Source organism: Gastrolobium bilobum, unplaced genomic scaffold (assembly GCF_033153095.1).
Source record: "Gastrolobium bilobum isolate Gb01-03AN ecotype WA unplaced genomic scaffold, APGP_CSIRO_Gbil_v1 utg910, whole genome shotgun sequence".
Classification (NCBI taxonomy): domain Eukaryota; kingdom Viridiplantae; phylum Streptophyta; class Magnoliopsida; order Fabales; family Fabaceae; genus Gastrolobium; species Gastrolobium bilobum.
Window position 1 is genome coordinate 79,705 of NW_026899794.1, and position 8,997 is coordinate 88,701.

Consider the following 8,997-nt stretch of genomic DNA (forward strand, 5'->3'; position numbering starts at 1 on the left):
TGAGTGGATGAGCTGGATACTTTTTGAGAGTGGAGGATGGAGCGATTTGTGGGCGCAAGTCTACGTACGGGTTAAATGAGCAAAAAAAATTCCATTCGGATTGTCTGAGGAGGGAGCTGCTGGGGACCACCTGCCTGCAACGCGCGAGAAGCGCGTAACACCTGCTCAGCTGGAGAGGAAAATCGTGCACAGAAGGAAATGAGCCCTATAAAAGGGACTGAGGAGTGAGTCATGAAGTCTCTTCTTCTCTCTAATGGTTCTGATTTACCGTTTCTTAGTTTTTGTTTTCTGAACAATTTTTATTTTATTTTAAGTTCTGTTTTGTAATGAGATTCTGGTTCATTTTGATGAACTTGATGCATGTCTTTACAGCACTGAGATTGCCGGTTGTTAGGCCAGTGCTGTAATTTAGTTTTTAGAATCTTTATTTTGTGATTTCTGTAGTTCTCTGTTACTGTTTGTAAGCTTCATCCATATGGATAGTGGCTAACTTTTTAGAGGTTGGGTTTAGGTGATACCCAAACCTCAGTGCTTGTTAAACGTTTGGTTTTCTGGTTTTAATTTTTATATCTCAGTTGTTTAATGCTTTTTCTAATGTGTAAAATTATCTGCATTTTGGCCGAATGTCAGAGGTTTGGTTAGGATTTAGTTGTTGAGAAACAACTAATTCTGGATTCTGCATTAGACACATGGACTTAGATGAGAAATCATCTAAGGGATCTCATTTCAGAAATGAATGAGACCTCATGTAATATTGGACCTGAGTCTCAAGAGTCCTAATCCCACTTGGCATAAAGATATGGAAGTGGGCAACTTTGGGATAAAATAATTTTTAAGAGATTAAAATTAACAATACAGTTCTGTTAACTGAGAATCTTAGGATGAGCTTCTTGTTAATCAAATTATTTTTCAAGTACTGTGGGGAAGGAGAGCCAGAACTCAACCCACCTTTTTAAACTTCTTTATCAACTCAGATTTCTAATTTCCTTTGTTATTTCATATTTCAATCTCTGTTCTGTGTCCAAAATCTTTGTCACATCTGTCATTAAAATTGCTTCATTCTTACTCCTTATTTTATAACTTAGGAAAGTAATTCAGAAAATTTTAAAAGAAAAGTGAACAGTAGTGTTTTAGGTCCATTCTAGATTATTTTTTACTTTACAATTTTATTTCTTTTATTTTTAAATAGTAACTCAGTTTTAAGCAATTACAAATTTTAGTCATTTCAAAACGCCAACGATCCTTGTAAAAACGATAACTGGGACTTATAACAGCCCTATATTACTTGTTGTCGCGTATACTTGCGCGCATTACTTGCACAACTGTTAGCAAGGCAACAGTGACCAAGAGAGACACACGCTCACATAGAACGTGACCAGGAGAAAGACACACCCATGTTGGCTGTGTCCTCCCTTAGCTAACCATTTATACATTACATAGGCTTGCACTACGGAGAGAGAAAATTAAATATAAGTTATTCACAATTATTATATACGCGTCTCATTACTAGTCTAGTTTCATTTTACACATCACCTTCTCTTCATTAAATGCACTTTGTACTTCGTCACATATATTTATATCGATAGAGATATGTTGGTATCAACGTCAAATAGTTTAAAGTATATTAATTGGTATCTAAAAAAGGGTTATTCAATGCACTTCTTGGGGACTTATAATTTTTCAAGTTTCAAAATTTCAAACCTTTCAGCTTTCAATTTTCAACTTGCGACGCAGTAAAGCCACCAAAACTAGCATCACATGTCTCTGCAAAAAGTACCCAATTTTCATCACGCGTTGCTTTTTAAAAGTGACAGCTGAAATTAGTACCACGGAGGTCACGCCTTTGTCGGGCATATCTCTCTACTGGTCACGCCCCATGTGAACATGTCTCTGTCTTAGGTCACATCTCATATGGGCGTGTTTCTCTTTATTGGGTCATGCCCCATGTGGATGTGTTTGACTGTTATACTTGCGTAAATAATTTCAAAATAACTACATTTGTGTAATTATTTATTAAAAAAGTAATATTTAAACTTTTTTGCCTCACATGGACCCCACACATTTTTGTGTGTATATTTTGGTGAATATTAAATAAAATTATCTAAATTTTAAATCCAAAAAACAAATATAGAGGAATAAGTGATAAAAGAGTAGAGGGAGGGTTATGAACTTTTCCCATTACAATACTAATCATTTAAAAAAGTTTACATTATCAAGAAAATAATTTATCTTGTATGAATTTAAAAAATCTCAATTTCTATAATAATGTTGTTATTTTCTTACACCTATTTTTTTTTACCCAAGTCATGAAAACAGGCGATAAGTTGGGTTAATATATCTATTTTACCCCAATGAACATAAAAAAACGTAGGGGAGATAAGTTGTAACACCTTGTATTGACAACAGTGTTTTATGATTACATTAATAATCAAGCGATATACTCATAAGATGACAAGTAAGATAAGAAGTTTAGCAGCTCATGAAAACGTCATGACATAAAATTTCTAGTTTGGTTGACTAGGGACTGGGCTTGTAAAAATATGCCGGAATTCCCAATTTTGAACCTAATTTACTCATTACAATGAAATACTTCGTCTAGGACAGCCCTAAAGCTATTAGATTAATTGACTAAGTAGGTCACCATTTTAGTTTTATTTTTTCTATTACATGAAGCATAATATTTTTAACATTCAGCCTTGATTTCGCCAAGTCTTGGATAGCTACAAAGTTTTTAGTTTCCTTCCAAAAATTATGTCCTATAGTCAAATTATACCTTCCATATCCATTCTAATTCATTCTTTACTCATATAGGTGATAATTCAACAATGTAACAAAACTCAATCACACACTAAGCTATTCAAAGAGACTGATTACATAATGTTGGATTTTTTCTCCTAGTTATTATAGTAGGTAGATGCTTAACTAACATATGGATGCTGCCAAACTTTTAATCAAATTGGTTCAGCTGATTTTGGTAGCTTGTGTCGGCAAACTTTGTTTTTCAATGTTCACATGTTTCTTCACTATTCATTTGACGAAAAGCATGAAATTACAATCCATTTGGAGACAAACATACTATAGCAATTGCGGAAAGCTTGAAGCGTGAACACAGATTGCACATGGAGATGTTGTTCGAACACGAGAAGATGTTCATATAAAAAGGTAGGCTTGCTCATTTGTTCAAATCATCCCTTTGAAACATTCTGAGAATAAGATAGAGTTCCTCAGAGAGAAATAGTTCCACCACATAGGTGAGAAAGAAATCCTTCGAGTGAGAGATAAATTTACTGTAAACCATCCTTAGTGGGTGAGGTATTTGTGTGCAAACCTCTAATCTTGTACTAGAGAGATCACCGTTGTAATCCTACTTTCACAGTGAAAGATTTCTTGAACTTAGTGGTCCCGTGGTTTTTACTCCTCATATTGAGGGGGTTTTCCACATTAAAATTGTTGTGTGTTCTTTGTGTGTTATTTTTCTTTTTCTTTATTTTCCCATCTTGCCACAAATTTACTTCGCTTTCGCAAATAGAGGTTGTTATTAACCCATCAGTGGTATCAAAGCTCTTAGATCAAGGGCTCTATGAGGTTAGAGATGGAGGGTTCCAGAACACATGATGGTGATGGAGGATCATCTTTATTACAAAGATTTATATGAGTCTATTCTGCGTGCAGAAAAAACAGAAGGGAAGAGCGATAAAGAGTTGGATCTCCTCAACCAGAAAGTGGTCGCTATGATCCGCAAGTACATTGACAAGAGCTTGTTTGAGCACGTGTCGACCTATACAAACGCTCATGAGCTGTGGACGAAGCTAGAATCTTTGATTCAGAAGAAGACGCCACACAACAAAGTCTCCCTAGTGCGCCGACTTGTGAAGTTGATTTATAGGGACGAGCAAAGCATGATCGAGCACTAGAACACATACAAAGGGCTCGTAAATAAATTAATGAAGATATACATGAAGATTGATGATGAGTTGCAAGCACTTTTGCTACTCAGCTCGTTGCTAGAGAGCTAGGATACTTTGGTGGTGATGCTCAACAACTCGGTCTGAAAAGGAAAGCTGACCACAGACTCAGTTGCAGACAACTTGTTGAATGAAGAGGCAAGAAGGAAAGAACGAGGGACGACTAGCCAGCACGAGGCCAATGTCTTCGAGAACCACGGAAGGATGGAGCATCGAGGAAGGAGTAAAAGCGAAAGTCGAGATAAGTCTCAAGGACAATCAATGTCGAGACCCGACTTAACATGCTACTGCTGTGGGAAGCCAGGTCACAGGAAGTTCGAATGGTGAATTCTCAAAAGAGATAAGAAGAATGGCACCGTGAAGCCGGACCAGATAGATCCGAAGAAAAAAGAAGAACAGTGCACCACAACCGTAATAGCCAAACCCGAGGCTGAAGTCTTCCTAATCGGTGAGGATAATTATCTCAATGTAGCATATGATGACTGCTCATGGATTGTAGATTCAGGAGCATCTTTCCATGTCACACCCTGCAAGGAGTTTTTTTTCATCATATTAAGGCGGTGACTTTGGTATCGTGAAGATGGGTAACCAAGTTACCAGCAAGATAGTGGGAGTTGGAGAAGTCACGATGATGACTGACATGGGATGTAGATTGGTTCTGAATGAGGTCAGACATGTTCCTGATATGCAGCTCAGCCTCATCTCGGCAGGTAAGCTCGATGAAGCCGGGCTAATAAACTACTTTGGTGGAGGAAGATGGAAACTCGCCAAAGGTAGCTTAGTGGTAGCTCGAGGTAAGAAAGAACGATGTCTCTATGTCATGCAAGGGAAGATCTACAATGAAGAGATCAATACTCTTCAGGATGAATTGAGTCTGGAGCTCTGGCACAAGAGACTCGGACATATGAGTGAGAATGGTCTACAAATTCTCACCAAGAAGGAACTATTGCCAAACTTGAAAGTTTAACTTCTGAAAACATGCACACACTACTTAGCTGGCAAGCAATGTCAAGTTTCATTCAAAAGATCAGAACAGCCTAGAAGAAGAAGGTATGTTCTTGATCTTGTCTATACTGAAGTGTGTACTATGTTGGAGAAATCTCTAGGTGGTGTATATTACTTCGTCACGTTCATTGATAACCACTCCAGAAGAGTGTGGATGTCCTTGTTAAATAAAAAAGACCGAGTACTCCATGCATTAACAGAGTTCCATTCAAGGGTTAAAGAGACCGACAAGAAGCTCAAGGTTGTTCGAGCTGACAATAATGTAGAATACCGAGGTCCATTCGAGATGTATTGCAGGGCGGCAGGTATAAAGCCTGATAAGACACCTCCAAAGACATCTCAATTGGATGGTGTAGCCGAAAGGATGAACCAGACCATTGAAGAGCGAGTCCAAAGTATGCTGTCACATGCCAAGCTTCCCAAGGTGTTCTGGGGAGAATTCGTCAAAACTGCAATCAACTTGATAAATCTATCACCTTCAAGTCCTCTGGAAGGAGAAATCTCAGAAGAAGTTTGGACGGGTAGAAAGGCAAGGTACGAGCATTTGAAGGTATTCATATGTCGATCATTTGTGCACATTCTGAAAGACGAATGACCAAAGCTGGACGCAAAGACCAAGGAGTGTTTTTATCTCGGCTCACCAAAAGACGAGTTTGATTATAGTATTTGGGACCCCATCAACAAGAAGGTTGCGAGAAGCCAAGATGTAGTATTCTTAGAGGATCAGACAATTGAGGACATACAGAGGCCCAAGGTCCGAGTTGTAGTTCATAAAGAAGATCATGTCTCCCCTACCCGAACTGAAGTAGGGGAGAACCCAATCAACAGAACACTGAGGGTGGACAACAAGAAGAGCCACCAGTTGAAGGTGAAATAGAATAAGAACATTCAGAAGTTCGAGATGAAACAGAAGAACCCGGATTCCGAGGTGCAACCACAAACTTGACAATCTGTCCGAGTTAGACATCCTTCCACCAGATATCCTGCAGATGAGTACACAGTTGTTGCAGAAGAAGGAGAACCTCAGAGTTATGAAGAGGTAGTGACTAGCATTGAAAAGGAAGAATGGGAGAAAGCCATGCAAGACGAGATGAAAGCCTTGCACGAGAATCACACCTTTGATCTGATTGAGTTACCAAAGGGCAGACGAGCTTTGAAGAACAAATGGGTGTACAAACTCAAGGTGGAGGAGAAAAACCCAAAACTGAGATATAAAGCTAGAATTGTGGTAAAAGGGTGCAATTAGAAGAAATCCATAAAATTTGAAGAGATATTCTCACCAGTGGCGAAGATGACGTCAATCCGAACTGTTCTAGCAATAGAAACCACTCAAGACTTGGAGGTCGAACAACTTGATGTGAAGACAACTTTTCTTCATTGAGACTTGGAAGAAGAAATATAAATGGAACAACTAGAAGGTTTTGAAGTTCCAGGTAAAGAACATCTAGCATGCTGACTTAAGAAGAGTCTGTACGGCCTGAAGCAAGCACCCTAACAATGGTACAAAAAGTTCTAATCTTTCTTGATTCAGCACGACTTCAAGAAGACTCAAGCAGACCATTGTGTGTTCATTAAAAGGTATGACAACGACGACTTTATCATCCTCTTGCTTTATGTAGATGATATGCTGATAGTGGGAAAATATATGGGGAAGATTAATCTCCTCAAGAAATCCTTGAGCAAGTCATTTGCTATGAAAGATCTAGGCTCACCAAGATAGATACTCGGGATGAAGATTGTCTGAGATCGCTCAAAGAAGCTATTGTGATTAACTCAGGAGAAGTGCATAGAGAAAATCCTAAAGAGGTTCAATATGGACCAGTCCAAAAAGGTTAGTACTCCTCTGGCTGGACACTTCAAGTTGAGTCAAAAGCAAGGTCCAACCAGTGACGAAGAAAGATAGTAGGTGTCAAAAGTCACATATCAATCAGCCATAGGTAGCCTTATGTATGCCATGATATGCACGAGGCCTGACCTTGCTCATGCAGTCGAGATTGTAAGTCAATTTCTATAAAACCCAGGCAGGGAATATTAGGATGTCGTCAGATGGATATTCAAATATCTCAAAGGTACGGTAAATAAATGTTTGTGCTTTGGGACAAGAAAACATAAGTTAGAAGCCTACTCGGATGCCGACTTGGGTGGAGGTGGCAACTCGAGGAAGTTGACCACAGGTTATTTGACTATTTTTGCAGGGGGCTATTTCCTGGAAGTCTAAACTCCAAAAGTGTGTTAGCCTATGTACTACTGAGGCCAAGTACATTGTTGCAACATAAGCTTGCAAGGAGCTAGTGTGGATGAAGAGTTTCCTACAAGAGCTAGGCCACAGTTAGGAGAAATATGTGTTGAAGTATGATAATTAGAGTGTTATACACTTAGCAAAAAACTCAACTTTCCATGCACGATCAAAGCTCATAGACGTATGCTACCACTAGATTCGAGATGTGATAGAAGCAAAGTTTCTGCAGCTCGACAAGGTGCATACCGACTTAAACTGGTCAGACATTGTAACGACCCGAAATTTTAAAGAATTAAAATAAATGGAGTCGCCACCAATTTTATTTACTTTGGAAAAATTGGAAAACCTTTTATTGCAAACTGGTCTTTAAAATAATAGATCAAAGGTTCGGGAGTCTAATTATGCTCAAGGAAGGGTGGAAACTTAATCCCACTGCACCCCTGACACATCCGTTTAAAAACGGTTACCTTAAATTAATTGTGTAAATTATTAAAAGCTTTTTAAAAATATTTGCTTAATCCCTTAAAATAAATAAACATAATTATTTAGAAAATGAGAATACTAAATTATTAAAATTTTATTTTTAGCTTGACGAAAAGAGTTCCGCTCCGACGTATGAATTCTTTTTCTTTATTGCTTTATGAATTCTTTTTTTTTTAATTTGTTTAAGCCAGCTATGTCTGGCTAGTTTCTTTTTGTAGTTGGGATCACGGACCCGATGTGAATCCTTTATATTTTATGTATTGATATTTTATAAGTTAAGTAGTAAGTTTGTTTTATTCTACCTTGTTTAATTTTTCCATATCCTGTTTAGAACTGATCACTCTAAATTATAGGGCTTTGAGGGTTAGAATTCACAATAGACATATTGGGGTTTTAATCTGGACAAGGGTAGAATAACAATTTGTGTATGACCTAGACATAGGCTTACATAAATTGCAGATTCATAATTCATTTGCTTAATGCTTAATTCAAGAAGGATTACTAAGAAATTAAGATTCTGATTGGGTTAAAGGGTTGAAATCACTAAGACATTAGGGTTCAACTATTTTATAGGGAAATAATGAATTGTCTGAACAAACGAATTAGTTAATTATAAAATAAAATATAGGAATATAAGGGAGGATCAGAGGTGAAGTGCATCCTAGCTACATCCTTTTTATAAATTTTTCTTCAATACTTTCTCGCGTTCTTGATCTTTTCTTGCATGCGCTAGAAATTAATTGTTTTAAATTCTATTTTTAAATATTATTTTATTTTAAATTCTGTTTTTAAATTCCAAAATCAATTATCTTCACAATTCAAACCAATTTTATTTTCAAACTTAAGGGGAATAGTTAAACTAGTATTTGGTGCATTAATCATCGTGGGAACGATACTCTACTTATCATTATGTGATGGGTTAATAACAACTTCTATTTGCGAAAGCGAAGTAAATCTGTGGCAAGATGGGAAAATAAAGAAAAAGAAAAATAACACACAAAGAACACACAACAATTTTAATGTGGAAAACCCCCTCAATGTGAGGAGTAAAAACCACGAGACCAATAAGTTTAAGAAATCTTCCACTATAAAAGTAGGATTACAACGATGATCTCTCTAGTATAAGATTAGAGGTTTGCACAAAAATACCTCACCCACTAAGGATGGTTGACAACAAATTTATCTCTCACTTGAAGGATTTCTTTCTCACCTATGTGGTGGAACTATTTTTCTATGAGGAACTCTCTCTTACTCTCAGAATGCTTAGAGGGGATGATTTGAACAAATGAGCAAGGCTACCTTTTT